This window comes from Pongo abelii, chromosome 16, assembly GCF_028885655.2.
Source record: "Pongo abelii isolate AG06213 chromosome 16, NHGRI_mPonAbe1-v2.0_pri, whole genome shotgun sequence".
NCBI lineage: Eukaryota > Metazoa > Chordata > Mammalia > Primates > Hominidae > Pongo > Pongo abelii.
Window position 1 is genome coordinate 20,474,178 of NC_072001.2, and position 19,690 is coordinate 20,493,867.

At 36.2% G+C, this 19,690-nt stretch overlaps 1 protein-coding gene across 2 annotated transcripts in view; it reads right to left on the reverse strand.

Annotated features, from left to right (window-relative positions):
- Nucleotides 1-556: 556 nt before the first annotated feature.
- LOC134759383 (putative HERC2-like protein 3) overlaps nucleotides 557-19,690 on the reverse strand; it is a 42,904-nt gene continuing 23,770 nt past the window's right edge. For both annotated transcript variants that reach the window (XR_010137334.1, XR_010137333.1), the window contains one exon: nucleotides 557-601. The gene's annotated coding sequence lies outside the window, so the exon portion shown is untranslated. The remainder of the gene's footprint in view (nucleotides 602-19,690) is intronic.

The following is a 19,690-nucleotide window of genomic DNA, read 5'->3' on the forward strand; positions in this document are numbered from 1 at the left end:
CAAGATATTTGAATTTTTATTTTTAGTGTTGACTGATGTAAAATAAGAGTAGGGTTTTGTATATTTCTGTGTGATTTGCTGATGGGTCACCTATAGTATTCCATGACACTGAGGTAGAAATAACAACAGACCAGTTCAAGTAAGTCTACTCTTCCTATGTGACCTTCGAAAAATAATTTTACCTCGCTCAGCCTCAGTCCTCTCACTCGCAAAAGAGAAATAGCCGCACCTCAGCTGCCCAGAGACAGGGTGAAAGTCAGGTAAGATAATGAACATAAAAGCATTCTGAACTTTGAAGGAGCTTGCTGATATTATATTGTTTCTATGACTTCAGAAATTATTAAATACTTACCAAATTAGATCATGAATGTGATATGGCCTAAAAAGGTAGTATAAATGGAAGATATTTGATATACAAAATCTGTTGTCAATTAAAGAAATACTTAAGTTTTCCACAAAGGGTATTAAGAGACCATTAGTTTTAGAGTACACATTGGAATATTTTAACTTAAGAACATATTGTATTGGATAAAATAATTTTATTTTAGGACTTACGTGATTGCTGCATGTCTTGTACCGAATGTTCTGCCCTTCACAATTCCTAAAGGAAAAAAGAAAGAAGAAATAATGATTTCATAGAAGAGGCAAGCATTAAAAAAAAAAAAAGCAAATACAAGGCATTGGTTCCCTGTAAAACTTTTACTAGTGCACATTACCCCAAAGATTCAAAGTTTAATTCTAAGAAACTAATTTTCAAGGTTCGGGGGCCAAAAAGTCTTGTGGAAGTGTCATATTAAATAAGAATGAATTCTTTAGTTAATAGTAGTACTCACATGCAATTCTTACCCAAGGGTCCATATAACCACTACAATTAATGTACAATACGTGTGTGTCTCATGTGTGAATACATGTATTCTTTTCTATAATGAAAAGGGGAAAAGGTACATGTAGGAGCATTTGTGTAGCATGTCTCCACTAGGACATTTCTCTTCCGTTACTGAAGCAACTCAAGTTAGCAGGGCACTCGCTGTCTTCCTTTAATTAGTACAACAGTCTCTGTTAGAAATTTGCTTGAAGTAACGCTTCCTTTTTTTTTGAGACAGAGTCTCACTCTGTCACCCAGGCTGGAGTGCAATGGCTTGATCTCGGCTCACTGCAACCTCCGTCTCCCAGGTTCAAGCAATTCTCCAGCTTCAGCCTCCAGAGTAGCTGGGATTGCAGGCGCACACCCCCACGCCCAGCTAATTTTTGTATTTTTAGTAGAGATGGGGTTACATCATGTTGGCTAGGCTGGTTTCGAACTCCTGGCCTCAAGCAATCCACCCGCCCCGGCCTCCCAAAGTGCTGGGATTTCAGGCGTGAGCTACTGCAGCCAGCCTATTTTATTTCAACCATTGACCTTACCAAATGGGATTCTACAAAGTCATACTGGAACAGCATTCTTGGGATGCTAATACTGGTAAGTTTGAGAATTTTCCAGGGATCACCACCACATAACCTATCTTCCCCAACAGCCACTAGCTCTGGGACCCTGCCACTCATTTTCCAGGCAGAGTTTTCCTTTGGGAGACTGGAATTCCATCCAACGGGTACTTTCCTCAGTCCAGTGCTTGTCTTCTATATTTTACATAAACTCCTTAAAAATATCTGATCTCTTCATGGCACTTTTCCCAGTTTTTCAATGGAGTTACATATTTTTTCCCTTTATGATTTCCTGGTGAATTCAACGGCAAATTTGGAGCCAGGAGAGCTAAACACAGGCTTAATCATTTTGAATTAAAAGTCAATAGATACTATTTCAATTGTTATTAAAATATTTATTTCTATGGGAACAAATAATTTTAAAGTGGATAGGAGGTCATTTTTTTTGCCAGTATGATTTAAATATGAGCCTATATGAAATGATTGATAGAGTCAGCAATGTAACACTCATTGCATATGCTTTCTGATGCTTCCATTTTTCTTGATTACAAAAGGAATAAGTGCAAACCAGTAATGTGCCAAGAAGTACAGAGGTAGACACTCAAAATCCTGTCACCAAGAACTTTATTCTTTTGTCATTTAATCCTCCATTGTTTCTGCCATTTACAGGATTGAAAATCATACTGTTAATTCACCCTAGTATTTGTTTTAATCTAATATTATAAGCATTTTCTCATTTCACTGATAATTCTTTGGAAAAATTACTTTAATGATTACATCATAGTCCATTATACAAACATTATTTTGGTAGCTTTAAATTTAAAATTTTAAAAATTGTGACAAAATACACATAACATAAAATTTACCATCCTAACCACTTTGAAGTGTGTGGTTCAGTGTTTAAGTATGTTCACATTGCTATGTCGATATTACCTTTCGTGATTACACTGCTTCTCTTTTTCCCTACTTAAAAACTCACATATATTAAAATTCTATTTGGGATGTATACAATTTTAAGTTTTGACAAACCCATACAGTTGTGTAACCACTACCACAACCAATATTTGGAACAATTCCATCACCCCAAAAATGCTCTCAGGTTGCCCCTGTATAGTCAGCCTCTTCCCCTACCCTCAGCTCCTGGCAACCACTGGTTGGTTTTGTCCCTACAATTTGCCATTTCCAAAATGTTACATAAATGGAATCACACCATATGTAGCTTTTTGAGACTGACTCTTTTTAGCATAATATATTTGAAAATCATTCTTGTGGTTGCAGGTATCTATAGTTTGCACCTTTTTAATTGCTGACTGGCATTCTATTGCACATACGTACAACTGTTTGTTTATTCATTCACCAGCTAGATATTTGAGTTGCTTTTAGTTTTGGGTAAGTATGAAAAAATGCTATACACATTCACATGCAGGATTTATGTTAACAAAGTTTTTCATTTCTCTTGGGTAAATACCTAGAAGTGGGATTTCTGAGTCTGCTCTTTTTTATATGATATAAAAATTATTTGCTAAACATCTTTAGGTTTTCATTTTTGTCCACACATACAATACATATTTAGAAGTATTTTAAAACAAATCCCAGTCCTTTCATAATATCAATTTTTCATGTATGAGTTTTTAACTCTTGTCTGGCTAAGTATTATTAGTTGGATGCATGGCTGGCATATGATTCAATCTTTGCATTTCATACAGGAAAGGCAATGCTGCATGATATGGTACTACTTCTTTTTCCTCAAAGCTGTAAACACACTTCATTGACCCTTGACATTGAGACCTGCAGAGGAGAAATCTGATTATTCCTTTGCTTGTGTGTTTTATGTTTCTGCCTGAAAGCTTATAGTACTTTGGTTTTGTTGTGTTAGTATTTGATATAAAATTTAAGTTATAATCAGGATGTATCCAGTCATGTGTTTCATCAGTCTTTACCGAAAATGGTGAGCCTTTTTGAATGGAATACTCAAGGTCTTTATTTACAATGCTGCTGATTATTCTCAGATTATGATTTTGATTACTGCTCTTGTTCCATAAATGCCTGTAATTCTGATGCTGGAGCTCCCTCTCTCTGCATCTATTATTTCTTCATTGGTCCATCTATGACTTCCTCTTATAAATATATATATCTCATTTCGTTGACCTTTTCTTGTGCTTATAAGAAATCTTCTACAGATATTCCTCCACACTACTGATTTTAATTTTCTGTAGTGCTTATTCTGTATTTTATTGTGTCCGGTACATTTTTAATATTAACTTCCACTCTTTTTCCTTTGCAGTTTTTCTCAAACTCTCCCTCCTCCATTTCCATTTCATACCATCTTCACCTGAAACTTTCTGTTCCAGCTGCAACTTGTACCCCTTATCTCCTCACATCTTGTGTTTTTGAGGTGGTTCAATCCCTAATTAGATTTAGAAGGCTTTGGGAGAAGGACATTTTGGAGTGAAAAGAACAGCATTATAGCTGCCTCCAAAAACGTTACCTAATTTGTAGTTAAATCGTATTTAGGTAGATGCGCTTTCTTGATTTGTGGTTCAGAACATCTTCCCAGATTATCACAATGGGTTGGCTGTGTCTTAATATTTTGTAACAATGCATATTTCTGTTTTTAAAATTTTGTTATAGGTATTTGATTCTTAAATTTATTAAAATCTTGCTAAGAGTACATCAAATTTTAAACATTCAAGCAACATCAAACTGGGAGGCTGGTAGAAAAAAATATATTGGTGTGGAGAAGTCTTTCTCTTGGTCAAGGAGAAATGACTCCATTCTACTGGGAAACAACAGCTATGCCTATGGAAAAGGTCATTCGCTTACATGGCCTACTTCATTTTGCTTTTTATGTATGAACAAAAGAAGAAAATAAATAATAGGAAAAGTGAAGAAGTAATTGAAATTACTCTCTTATTTTGGAAAAGCCCCAAAGTTGAGGGAAGTTGCTAACAGGTTAGGGAAGTGATAACCAAAAAGCTTTTTGTACCATGCTGACTTGCAGCTATAAAAAGCTTTTGATGCTAATTTCAAGGGAACAAGCAAATTAGAGAGTCACAGGTTAAAAAATATATATTTGAATTGACGGGAATACTGGAATACAAAAATTGTTGAAACAATAAAAATGGCATTTTCTTTAAACATTTTCAGAAATAATTTTTCAGATGCATTTTTAGTAGCTGCTTAATTTTAGCTATTTATATTAAAAACTGTTCTTGTAAAAACAAACTTAAAACTAAAAGGTAAGGAAAGAATATATGAAAGGTGTCTTATGGCTGTGTCTCAGGCCTTCAGTGTAGACCATGTGTATGGCAATGGTCTACACTCCATTGCCACCTGCTGTGTCCTAATTGTAAGCTGAGTTTCCAGGAGTCACTAATTTGCATCTTGAGTGTTGAGCCTGAAAATATAAACCTGAAAAGCATGTACAACTCTACTACAAATCCCACTACAATTGCAGCATGGTGATATGAAAAACAGAGCATTTTATGTCACGAATTTTCAAAACATAATGCACCATTTTGGACTCATTCTTCCTTCAACAATGTCTTATGGTGAACCTACTATGTACCAGGATATGGATGTAAAGATTCAGGGAGATTACTTCTCAGTTTCCTTTGTAAGTCAGTAGCAAGGTTTTTATTTTTAAACCCAACCACCTGGTGACCATTTTTAACATTCTATTTTACTTTGTCCAACCTAATACACAGTAAACCCAGTGACTGGCCTCTATTGATGTGGCTTGCTTCGGTTACAATTTAGTATGAAAATGAATGACTACTTTATGAAACAGGCATTAAATGAAATGCAAGTTATTTTAAAGTTAAGGACATTGGAATCCTAATTCCCCAAGCAGGAACCTGCCAGCTTATTCTGGAATAATTCCTTTGGGCCAAAGCAACTAAGTTGCAGAAATATTACTTAAAAGTTTTTAATTTCATTGTAATTAGTATATGCAAGAGCTAATGATTATCAGGAGTGTTTGAAAATTCAAGAACATCATTTCACAATTATGTATTTTCTATCCATTACAACATTCGTAACATCCTGTATTGAAGAGTTTTGAAGTCATAAATTTATGAATATATAAAAAACATGTTGATTCCACATGAGGATATATTAAAAACATTAATAAAATTTCCCTGGAGTTCATAGCACTATAATTTATTATATTCATTTGATGGTATATTGGCTCAAATAATGGTGTCATAAAGCCTGAGAAGTATGTGTTTTGAAGAATAAAAATATTTTAATTTTTAAAATAGTAGTTAACTTAAACCTGTGTTTCCCATGATTGGCACTTAACTAGAATATCAAGTTACACACTTCTGCAAGAGAAAGAGACATTCTGGCTGGCCTGTGGTTTGCAGTGCAAAAGAACTGATTATTTAAAGTAATCAAATTCTGAAATAACTTTATCCACAAGAAATATATGAGGAAAATAGCTACATTTGCTATTTTCCTAAATCATGAATACCCTAAATCATGAATTTGAAGGAGCACACTGATGAAAAGGGAAGGCACTAAAATGCTTTCTAAAGCTTTGGGATGGCTTTCAGTTTGGTTTTATATGTAATCACCTCCATATTCCTCTTCCAAGAAAGACTGACCACAAGCATTCAATATTTATGAAGACTTAATAGTCTCTAAGGCAGTTCAAGGATAAAGAGACCTGATAAGCATTCCAAGGGAAGTAGGTTTCCTTCTTAAAAAATCTCAGAGTACTTCCAAAACGACAGTGAAAGTTCTTAATATGGGAATGGGTCAGGAATGATCAAGATTTGCAGCTGCCTAAAATGTGGGGAGCAGGAATGAGTGAATTATTAAAGAACCTGCTACCATGCTTTTGAATTAATCTAATTTCACTACAGCCAAAAAGTGGTGTTATTGTCCCTGTTTCTTTTTTGTTTTTATTTATTTATTTTTTGAAACAGAGTCCCACTCTGTCGCCCAGGCTGGAGTGCAATGGCGCAATCTTGGCTCACTGCAAACTCCACCTCCCAGGTTCAAGTGATTCTCCTGCCTTAGCCTCCTGAGTAGCTGAGATTACAGGCGCGCACTACCACGCCCGGCTAATTTTTGTATTTTTAGTAGAGACGGGGTTTCACTATGTTGGTCAGGATGGTCTCGAACTCCTGACCTCGTGATCCGCCTGCCTCAGCCTCCCAAAGTGCTGGGATTACAGGCATGAGCCACCGCTCCTGGCCTGTCCCTGTTTCTTAGACACGGAAAAAGTGGGTGTGCCACAGGTCTGACCCCACGCCAGGAACCAAGCTGGGAGAGCACATGCAATGACATACACTTATCTTACTTCTGAAATACCACAGAAACTATTATTCTCTCAATTTATGCACATATACGCAAATACATATATACACATTTGATTTAGGATGTTTTCTACCCTCAGATACCTGTTTAAATTAGATGAGCTCAGGGAGCAGGCAAATTTGGAGATTCTCAGGCCTAAAAGCAAATTTCAGAATGTAGGCTAAGGTTTGTGTAGAAATAGACTAAAGAATGCTATATTAGTCCTAAGAAATGAAAAAGTTAAGCAAATACTACATCAGAAATAGGAGAGGTAACTGAGTACATGGAATCATATTGTACAAAAAATCTTCTGCAGTTTTTCTCTTTCTCTGAAAACTGTTTTTGAGGGTATCCATGTTAACAGATGTAACTCTAATTCATTCACTTTTAGAGATCTGTAGGAATCCCGTTTTATAAATATACCAAAATTTATTTATCAATTCCCTTTATTCTTCATTGATCAATTTTCCTAAATGTTGATGAAGATTGTTCCAAATCTTCATTTGGAAGTTGGTTTCAAATTTTAAACTGCACCCACAGTTCTGCAATGAGCAATCTTACACCACCATGTTAGGCATATTTACACATTTCTCTGGGATATATACCAGGGCAGGCACAGAATCAGTTATGCTCTTACTAGTTTGGCATTCAGTTTACCCTTTGCTGTTGGCCCCATGGATTTCCCTTAATTTCTTGTAGGTTCAACTTTAGTGTTGTTGTTGTTGTTGTTGCTTTAAATGTATGTCCTATTTTGCCTGGCATTTCTAGTTTTATTTTTAATTAAATTAAATCTTCTATTTAAAATAATTGTAAATCGGCTGGGCACGGTGGTTCATGCCTGTAATCCCAGCACTTTGGGAGGACAAGGCAGGTGGATCACTTGAGGTCAGGAGTTGAAGACCAGCCTGGCCAACACGGTGAGACCCAGTCTCCAGTAAAAATACAAAAAATTAGCCGGGCATGGTGGCATGCGCCTGTAATCCCAGCTACTTGGGAGGCTGAGGTGGGAGAATTGCTTGAATCCAGGAGGCAGAGGTTGCAGTGAGCTGAGATTGTGCCACTGCACTCAAGCCTGGACAACAGAGCGAGACTCCATCTCAAATAATAATAATAATAATTGTAAATCACATACATTTGTTGGAAAATAATAAAAAGAGACCCCATGAATCCCTCAAAGGTAACATCTTGCAAAACTCTACTACAAGAATACAGCTAGGAGACTGATATTAATACAGGTAATGTACACAACATTTCTATCATCACAAGAATTCTGCAAGTAGCCTTTTATAGCTGCATCTCCTCTCCTCCCGTCCTTAACACCTAGCAACTACTGTTCTCCTTTTCTATATTTTCTGTCATTTCAAGAATATTACATAAGTTAAATACAGTATGTAAGCTTTAGAGACTGGATTTTTATAACTTCATTGTAATTCTCTGGAGATTCACCCAGATTGTTGTGTCTATCAATGGTTCATTTCCATTTACTGCTGTGTAGCATTACCTGGTATGGATGTAACACCATTTGTTTAATGATTCTCCCACTAAAGTGCATTGGGATTGTTTCCACCTTTTGGCCACTGTGAGTAAAACTGGCATAAACATTCATGTACAGGTTTTATTGTGAACCTAAGTCTTCATTTATCTGAGAAAAATGCCCAGGAGTGCAATTGCTCAGTTGTATGGTAGTTGCATGCTTATTTTTTAAAAGAAACTGCCTATTCTCCAGGATGGCTATATGATTTTACATTCTCAGAACCAATGTATGAGTAACACTCTTTCTCTGCATCCTTGCCAGTATTTCATGTTGTGGACCTTTTGAAAGCTATTCTGATAGGTAGGTAATGATATCTTATTGCAGTTTTAATTTGCATTTCCTTAATAGCCAGTAGTGTTGAACATATTTTTATGTGCTTATTTGCCATCTATGTATTCTCTTGGGTAAAATATCCATTCGTGTCCTTTGTTCATTTTCGAATTAGAATGTTTGATTTTTAATTGTTGATATTTGAGGGTTCTTAATAGAGATACTAGTCCTTTGTTAGGTGATTTTCAAATATTTTCTCCTGTTGATCTCATTTGTTTATTCCTCTGCCAATACCACTGCTCTCATTACTGCAGCCATATAGTAAATCTTGATATTAAGTAAGCTGATTCCTCCCACTCTATTCTTTTAAAATGTCTTTGAAAAATCAACAGATACACACCCATAATCCCAGCACTTTGGGAGGCCGAGGCAGGCAGATCACTTGAGGTCAGGAATTCAAGACCAGTCCGTCCAACATGGTGAAACCCCGTCTCTACTAAAAGTACAAAAATTAGCCGGACATAGTGGCACATGCCTGTAATCCCAGCTACTCGGGAGGTAGAGGCAGGAGAATCCCTTGAACCTGGAAGGCAGAGGTTGCAGTGAGAAGAGATCGCACCACTGCACCCCAGCCTGGGCAACAAAGCGAGACTTCGTCTCAAACAACAACAACAAAACACCAACAGATAAAATTGTATGTATTTATCGTGTATAATATGTGATGTTTTAAAGTATCTATACATTGTGGAATGACTAAATCAAACTGACGTATCCATTATCTCACAGAGTTATTTTTGTGGTGATAATACTTAACATCCAGTCTCAGCAATTTTCAATAATACAATATATTAACTACAATGACACTGTTGCACAATAGATCTGTTAAACTTATTCCTCTTCCCTAACTGAAATTTTGTATCCTTCCACCAACACGTCCCCAACTCCCCTCCTCAATCACCCTAACCCCTAGCAACTGCCTTTCTACTCTTTTTCTATGAGATCAACTATTTTAGCGTCTATATATGAGTGAGATTATGTGGTATTTGCCTTCCTGTGCCTAACTTACATCACTTAAATACTGTCTTCCATGTTCATCCACACTGTCATGAATAATAGGACTTCCTTCATTTTTCATGGCTGAACGGTATTATATTGTGTATATATACCATTTTCTTTAACCATTCATTCACTGATAGACACTTAGTTGTTTCCATACCTTGGCTATTGTGAAAACACTGCAACAAACATGGAAGTGCGATATCTCTTTGATATCTTGATTTCATTTCCTTTGGATATATATCCAGTAGTGAGACCGCTGGATCATATGGTATCTTTTTTTTTTTTTTTTTGAGACAGAGTCTCACTCCACTGCCCAGGCTGGTGTGCATGGTGTGCAGTGGCACAATCTCGACTCACTGCAACCTCTGCCTCCCAGGTTCAAGCGATTCTCCTGCCTCAGCCTTCTGAGTAGCTGGGATTACAGGCATGCGCCACCTCACCTGGCTAATTTTGTATCTTTAGTAGAGACAGGGTTTTGCCATGTTAGCCAGGCTGGTCTCGAACTCCTGACCTCAGTTGCTCCACCCGTCTTGACCTCCCAAAGTGCTGGGATTACAGGCATAAGCCCAGCTGATATCTCTATTTTTAATATCTTGAGGAACCCTTATACTGTTTTTCATAGCAGCTGTACCAATTTACATTCTCGCCAACAGGGTGCAAGGGTTCCCTTTTCTCTGCATCCTTGCCAATACTTGTTGTCTTTTGTCTTTTTAATAGCCATCTTAACAGGTGTGAGATGATATCTCATTGTGGTTTAGGTTGCATTTCCCTGATAATTACTGATGTTGAGCATTTTTTCATATATCTTTTGGCCATTGTATATATTTTAAGAAATGTCTGTTTGGGTCCTTTGCCCATTTTTTAATCAGGTTATTTTTTTCTTGCTACTGAGTTTGTCATATATTTTGGATATTAACCCCATGGCAGATGCATAGCTTGCAAATACTTTCTCCCATTCTGTAGGTTATCTCTTCACTCTGTTGACTGTTTCCTTTGTTGTACAGAAGCATTTTAGTTTGATGTAATCCCATTTGTCCACATTTTTCTGTGCTTTTGGGGTCATGTGTAAAATAATCATTTCCCAGACAAATGTCATAGAGCTTTTCTCCTACGTTTCTTCTGGATGTTAAATTTCTTACATTTTAATCTTTAATCTATTTTTAGTTGATTTTTTTTCTTTTTTTTTTTTTTTTTTTTTGAGACGGAGTGTCTCACTCACTCTGTCACCCAGGCTGGAGTGCAGTGGCGCATCTCGGCTCACTGTAAGCTCCGCCTCCCGGGTTCACGCCATTCTCCTGCCTCAGCCTCCCGAGTAGCTAGGACTACAGGGGCCTGCTACCAAGCCCAGCTAATTTTTTGTATTTTTTTACTAGAGACGGGGTTTCACCATGTTAGCCAGGATGGTCTCGATATCCTGACCTCGTGATCTGCCGCCTTGGCCTCCCAAAGTGTTGGGATTACAGGTGTGAGCCACTGCGCCTGGACTTAGTTGATTTTTCTATATGGTATGAAATAATTTCATTCTTCTTCATGTGGATATCTAGTTTTCCCAACACTATTTATTGAAGAGACGACTGTCTTTTCCCCGTGTTCTTGACAGCTTTGTAAAAAGTCAGTGGGCTGTAAATGTGTAGACTTATTTCGGAGCTCTGTATTCTGTTCCATCGGACAACTTGTCTGTTTTTATGCCATTGCCATTGTGTTTTGCTTACTACAGCTTTGTAGCATATTTTGAAGTCAGGTAGTATAATGCCTCCAGATTTGTTCTTTTTGATCAAGATTGCTTAATTTATTTGGGGTCTTTTATGGTTCCATACAAATTTCAGGATTGTTTTTTCTATTTCTGTGAAGAATGTCATTGAGATTTTGACAGAGATTACACTGAATCTGTAGATCACTTTGGGTAGTATCAACATTTTAATATTGTTTTTTCCAATCTATGAATATGGAATATCGTTCCATTTATTTGTGTCTTCTTCCATTTCTTTCATCGGTGTTTTATAGTTTTCATTGTAGAGATCTTTCATCTCCTTGGCTAAATGTATTCCTAGGTATTTTATTAGGGTTTCTCTTTCATTAGCACATTGCAGTATTAGGCATACAAGTCCTATACATGTTCTGTTAGATTTACACCTTAGCATTTAACTTTTTTGAATGATTATTAATGGCACTGTATTTTTAAATTTTGTTATCTATGTGCTCATCACTAGTAAGAGAAATACAATCAATTTCTGTATTTTTATTTTGTATCCAGGACCTTGCCAGACTCACTTTTTAGTTTTAGAAGTTACCTTGTAGATTCCTTGGAATTTTCTACGTGGACAAAAATGTCATCTGCAAACAAAGACAGTTTTATTTTTCTTCTCCTATGGTAAGAGTGGTGAGACAGACACCCCCACCTTATTCTATACCTTAGGGGGAAAGCATTCAGTCTTTCACTGCCAATTATAATATACAATATTAGTTCAAGGTTCTTAAATTTTTTATCAATTTGATATCTGTTTCTATTTTTCTGAGAGCTCTTCATGAATTGGTGACTTTGTCAAATATTTTTTCTGTATCGATTGATAAGATCCTATACATTTTTTCTTCCTTAGTCTATTAATTAGCTGGATTACATTGATTGACTTTCAAATACTGAAACAGCCTTACGTTCCTCTAATAAACCCCATTTGGTTATGGTGTATAATTCCTTTTATATATTTCTTAATACTTTTGACAGGATTGTATTAATAATTTTTACTTCTATATTCATGAGATATATTGGTTTGTTGTGTGCTTCTTTGTATAGTCTTTGTATGGTTTTGTATCAAAGTCATACTAGATTCATAAAATGAATTGGAAAGTATTCCTTCCCTTCTGTTTTCTGGAAGAAATTATATGGAATTGGTGTAAATTCTCCTTTAAATGCTTGGTAGAATTTGCCAGTGAAACCATCTAGGCCTTAAGACTGAGGGGAGAGTTTTTATATTATAAATTCAATTTTCCATAATAATTATGGTGTTATTTAAATTACTTATTTCATATTAAGGATATCTTTTGATTTCTCAGCCCCCAAAAAAGGTAAATCCTAAGATGGCAGTAGGGAATTCCTAGAAGCAACTCAATTAGCTCTGCAGAAGTCACAAAAGACTTCAGAGGTGGTAAATCAGATACTTTTGAAAGCAGGATAAAGTTGGGGTCAAAACAGTATGACTGATTGAGTCTGTTTAAAAAGAGATTAAATTTCCAGCTGACCTCCCTTACTTTGGCATGACTGCATGTTATTATCTAAAGAGGGTAAAACAGCAATTTTCTGGACCAAGAGATAACCGGGCAAGAGTACTATAGTGAAATTAAGGGCAAGAGTACTATACTGAAAACAGGGATTAAATACAAATTAATGTATTTAATGCTGATATCCCAGCTTTCTGCCTCACTTCATTCCTAAAATATTGGACTCAGAATGGCCTTCACTGGGAAATCAAAGCATTTCAAAATAGAACACCTAAAGGCATCATCAGGCAATGAGATGTACTGGCCACATCGTCCTCCAGTTAAGCTCATAGCTCCTTTCGTTAAACTTGAATAAACAAACAAGGATCACCAGAAATCTTAGAAAGACCTCTAACCTTAAATACAGTGACAAAAAAAAAATTTTTTAAGAAAAGGACTGTTGTGGGGTGGGGGGAGGGGGGGAGGGATAGCACTGGGAGATATACCTAATGCTAGATGACAAGTTAGTGGGTGCAGCGCACCAGCATGGCACATGTATACATATGTAACTAACCTGCACATTGCGCACATGTACCCTAAAACCTAAAGTATAATAATAATAAATTAAAAAAAAAGAAAGACCTATCCAGCCATTTTTTGCCCTGGAAAAGTCTCTAATATGTATGGTATTATGATTTCAATAAAAAGTTATATGTCACTAAAAAAAAAAAAAAAAGAAGAAGAAAACAGCGATTTGGGAGGAACTGAGACTATGCAAGGTGAAGAAAATTTTCCTCCCAAACGTCTATTCATACTCTCAGAGATGAAACAGAAGATATTGCATCTGGGAATCAGGGACAGAATTCTATTTCTAAAAATTCAAGGAACAAAAAATAACTCAGGAAAAAAATATATGTATAGAAAGAAATAAAATACTTAGTAAAGAGAGTGAAAAAATAAATTTAGACAAATCTCCTGGAAGGCAGGGCAAATGAATAAAGAGAAAACTGGAAGATCTAATACCTGAATAATGGGAGTTTCAACATGAGAAAATAGAGGAAAATGGCTGGGTGCAGTGGCTCATGCCTGTAATACCAACACTTTGGGAGGCTGAGGCCGGCAGATCACCTGAGGTCAGGAGTTTGAGACCAGCCTGGCCAACATGGTGAAACTCCATCTCTACTAACAAATACAAAAATTAGCCAGGCATGGTGGCATGTGCCTGTAGTCACAGCTATTTAGCAGGCTGAGGCAGGAGAGTTGCTTCAACCCAGGAGGCGGAGGCTGCAGTGAGCCGAGATCAAGCCACTGCACTCCAACGTGGGTGACAAGAGCAAGACTCCATCTCAAAAAAACAAAAAGAAAGAAAGAAAAGAAAATAGAGGAAAATGAATAGAAGAAATCATCAAGGAAATATTTTAGGACTGAAGAGAATGAGTTTTTATAGTGAAGGACGCTCTGTCAAATACAACAAATGAAAATAGACCCACACCAAGGCATAACGTTAGGAAATTTCAGAACATTGGGGGAAAATGTATGTTTCTACATGCATCCAGAGAGGAGGGAAAAAGAGCAGGAAATCCAGATGCCTTTAGATTTCTCAGTAACATTACTTGATGTTAGAATATGGAGCAAAGTCTTCAAATTTCTGAGGGAAAATCATTTCTACATAACTATTTACAGGGAAAAATCATGATTCAAGTTTGAGAAGAAAATAAAGATCTTTTCAGATAAGCAGGAAGCTTCTGGAGAATGTATCCACAAAAATGAGGAGGAAGAAGGAAGGTGATTAGGAAACAGGAGATCTAACACAGGAGAGAGGTAAATGACCCTCCCAGGATGACAGAAAAATGAGATTCCAAGACGCCTCCTGAATTTCTTGTTAGACAGCAAGTAGCTCAGCTAAAGGTTAAGAATTCTCCAGAAGAAGGGTCTAAAAGAAAATTAAAGTGAATGAAAATTAGAAAAGTGAATGAAATTAGTTAAGTGAAAATTAGAATGATGACATTTTTCTGAATTAGTGATAAGCATGTAAAAACTAAGAAAACAAGCAAATAAAAAAGCAACGTAATTATTGACTCTAGTGGAAAAAAAACTCAGGAAAGGAAAAATAATTGCAGTATATTACATGACATAGCTGTGAATAGTATAGAGGCATAATTTAATAATATGTCTTTATGATAATAATATACCTTCATAATAGTTTAATGAAGGCATTAATAATAATATGCCTTCATAATAATTTAAACACTGCATATTGGCCCAGTCAAAGTTATATAAAACTCTGGGGTATGGGACTGGAAGACAGACTGGAGGGAGAGGTTGAGAAAGGAGAAAGAGGAGGGGGAGTGGGAGAGAGAAAGGAAGAGAAAGGAGCAGGAGGTGTGAAAAATTGTTAAATCTTCATCTTCTATAGTATGACTCTAATGAGTAGTGCCTACAACTGAAAGATCAAGAAGCAGTAATATAAACATGTTATTTAGAAATATAGATAAAACACCAAGAGAATCAGATAGAATTGTTAACAGTAGTTGCCCCGGCTGGGTGAGGAAATGGGAGGAAGGGAATCATGAGGCTGTTGTTTTTCACCTCAAGCCTACATGAGTCATTTGGCTCTTTAAACTATATACATGTGCATTGTTGAAAAAAATGATGTTTTTAAATATTTGTTAAAAGTCCATACTCCCCAACATAGCTTTCAATATTCTTCATAGAATTACCCATCCTTACCTATCCCACAGACCCATACTATAGTCATGCAGTTTTTTTTATCAACCCAGAAACTCATTACTTCATTTCTCTATTAATTTATGGAATAAAATGTATTCAATTTATACCATACAGCAATAATAATGTGGGTGCAGCATAAAGAGATGAATGACACCATCTATGCCACCTAAAATTTTGTCTCAATTGTGGAAACAGAAAAATAAAACAATACAGTGGAATAAACACTCTCACAACGGTATTCATGAGATCCTACGGAAACACTAGAAGAATCGCCCCTGTCCTAGTAAAGAGTGAGAATTGCCAATGAATGCAAAAGGAGGAAATGAGGACTCAAAAGGCATTTTTGTGATCAACCATGTGTCAACCAGAACAAGGAGAAAAGCATGATTTAGGCGGAAAGAAGAGCATTGGCAAAAAAGATGCAAGGCGATCGTGAGCACGCACTCATTTATTTACTCCTTCAATAAATGCTATTTGGGTCCTCATCACATGTGAGAAACCATGTAAGATCTTGGAATGATGAAGTCCTCCTTTCTCAAAAAGAGGTCCGAATTTGCCAACAATTTTAGTACTATAATGGATGCAAGGAAGCACAAAACAGGAAGACCAAAGTTTAACCAGTCAAGATAGGCTTCCTAAAAGAGCATGACCTTGAAGAATAAGTAAGAATTAGCCAGATATCACATAAAAATAGACAAAAAAATACAGGATAAGATGCAGGTGGTTAAAACAACAGACACATAAAAGGGGCAGGTTTGAAGTGAAGGAAAGAATATTAGGTAATAAATAATGCCATAGCAGTATTTAAAACGTCACTAGGTTGGGTACAAAAATATAGTTCAATAGAATGAATAAGATCTAGTATTTGATAGCACAATAGAGTGATTACAGTCAACAACCATTTATTGTATGTTTTAAAATAACTAAAAGAGTATAATTGGAATGTGTATAACACAAAGAAATGATAAATCCTTAAAGGGACGAATACCCCATTTACCCTGCTGTGATTATTATGCATTGTATTACTGCATCAAAATATCTCACATTCCGCATAAATATATACACCTATGTACCCATCAAAATAAAAAATAAAAATAAACAAAGAACTTCACTAGAAGTTAATAGATCAGAAAAAAAGTTCAGGCCAGGCGTGGTGGCTCACGCTTGTAATCCCAACACTTCGGGAGTCCAAGGACTGTGGATCACTGGAGGTCAGGAATTTGAGACCAGCCTGGTCAACACAGTGAAACCCCATCTCTGCTAAAAATACAAAAATTAGGTGGGCGTGGTGGTGCACACCTGTACTCTCAGCACTCTGGGAGGCCGAGGCGGGCAAATCACTTGAGGTCAGGAGTTTGAGACCAGCCTGGCTAACATGGTGAAACCCCATCTCTACTAAAAATACAAAAATTAGCTGGGTGTGGTGGCACATGTCTGTAACTCCAGTTACGTGGGAGGCTGAGGCAGAAGAATCACTTGAACCTAGGAGGCAGAGGTTGCAGTGAGCTGAGATCGTACCACTGTACTCAAGCCTGGGTGACAGAGTGAGACTGTCTCAAAAAAAAGAAAAAAGTTCAAGTTACAGCTTGAAAATCACCCCTACGTGCACAGAAAAAGAAAAAAAAAGAGGCAAGTAATTAAAGAGAACATGATAAATGTGGAAGACAGACAGAAGTTACTGGTATTAATGAAGAAAAATCCAGAACAAATGGGTAAGAACCAACAGTGAATAATATAATAGAAGAAAAATCTTCCTACCACAGAGAAGGATCTAAATCTGTACCAAAAAGTTGGTCACCATGTGCCAGGGTAAAATAAATAATATGACACTGACATCTAGACATGGCCTTATAAAACTCTTGAACTTAAGGGAAAAAATAGACTCCTATGGGCAGACAGGTTATCTAAAAAATAGGTTATCTACAAAAAACCCAGCTGGCCTGGGAGGTCTATAAGCAACACCATATACCAAGCTTTATGGAAAAGGAACTATCAAGTCTTAAAAGGAAAAGGTTGTATCTTAGGAATTTTATACTCAAATAAGCCATTCACTGTTTATGTGTGAAAGCAAGAAAAAGTCATTTTCAGATATATAAGAACTCAAAGTATAAGACCTACAACTTTTTCCTGAAATTAAAAAGTCTATAAAATTTTGCTGCTTGAAGTGTGGTCCATGGACAGACAGCACTGACATCACCTGGGAATCTGTTAGAAATGAAAGCTCTTGGGCCTCATTCCAGATCTACTGAATCAAAGTTTAGATTTTAACAAGATCCCTAGGTGATTCATATGCACACTAAAATTCCAGAAGCAAAGCTCAAAATATATCTCTGCCAACAAAGCTATCATTCAACCTGAAGAACTGAATGCTCAAAGGAAGAAATGGGGACTCAAAGCAGCAATTGACAATCAGCATTGAAATAATGCTGCTTGTCTGCATGCACACACAATTAAGATAGACAGTGAGTGTTGAAATAATGTGTACACACACACAATTAAGTTTCAACCATGCTTTGATGTATTACTATGAAAGAAAAGATATAAAGAAAAAAACTGCCAATAAACTGAAGATAAAATCCCAAATTCTAATAAACTCAAGAAATGGGAATAAAGAAAAAAAAGCCTAAGTAGTCATCATTTTACATAAGGAGAAATCAAAAGAAATTACTAATGACAGAGATAGTTATAAAATAATTATTAAAATGTGGTTTTTAAGTATATATTTAATCATCAGTAAAATAAAAACAAGATATGTGTATAATTTCCAAATTAGCAGAGGTAAAATTTCAGGGAAAATTTTAGGGAAAATGAAGAGAGGAGGAAAGATTTTAAACAGAGATGGTAATCGGAGCATATATATTGAACTTCCCCCTTACAAATTCCCATTGAAATGACTATGTTAATAAGTGAATAACTCTGTATCATACCTGGAAATTCACAGAAGTTATACACAAGGCAGAAACTTTAGGTGATTATTGCTATACATAGGGTAAGTAAGACTGAATTAAAAGACAGCACATAAACTATTCACTGTACATAAAGGAGAAGTCTGCCTTTGAAGTAAAGAAGAGATCTACAAGAGAATCCACCAATTCCCACTACATTAGAGTGGCAGGTGATATAGCCAATTCCTGCCAATCAATGGCATGGGGGCAGTTAGTCTAAGACAAAAGTGTAAGGGCCCATAAGGTCTCACTCAGTGAGGGCCCCTGTAAAACACTCAGTGCCTACATGGGATATGGTATTCTGGAGCGATGAAATAAAATGCAGACACTCCAGAAACTATCTCCAAATGAAGGAAAGCCACAAAATAATAAAAAATGAGATTCACTGACACAAAGGCAATGTTTCTTCTTGTGAATGCCTTCAGCTGCAGCAGCCATAATAACATAAAGCTGCAACAGGTCTAAAGCAGCAACTCTTTAGGCAGAAGAAGGGCATTTTTCCCACAGGCAGCCATAACTGAATTAACAAGGGACTTGATCAAACTTTGACTCTAATCCAGATCCCTGATATTTGAAGTAAAGGAATGTGGACACACACACAAACACACCCAGTATTTGAAGTAAAGGAATGTGGTCACACACACACACACACACACACACACACACACAGAGTATATATGCAGATACTTTTAAAATTTGCTCTTCCTTTTTTTTTTTAACTTCTTAAATGACAGCTTGCACCACTGTTTTTTTTTTCAACCAATTTTTCTTTTCTAATATGTGTATTCAGGGCTATTAAACTTCCGTATAAGGGTGAATTTAGATGTATCCCCATGTTTTAATATATTATATTTTCATGATTCCTCTATTTCTGCTAATGCTTCTTCCTTTAAATTCTACTTTGTCTGATATTAGTACAAGTACATCAATTTTCTTTTCATTTTGGTTCACATTATAGCTTTTTTCCATCCTTTTATTTTCAGTCTTTCGGTATCCTTGTATTTAAGGTTTGACTCTAGTAAACCACATAAATTTTGTTTTATAGTCTAACAATCTTTCGTCTTTTAACCGAAGTAATTAGTCCATTTACATCTAATGTAAAATATATATTCTGGGGTTCAAATCTACCATTTTACAATTTGTCACAATTGCACTATGTTCTTTTTTCTCTCCTTTCTTGAACCCTTTTGGATCAATCAAGTATTTTAGCATGATTCTGTTTACCCTTGTG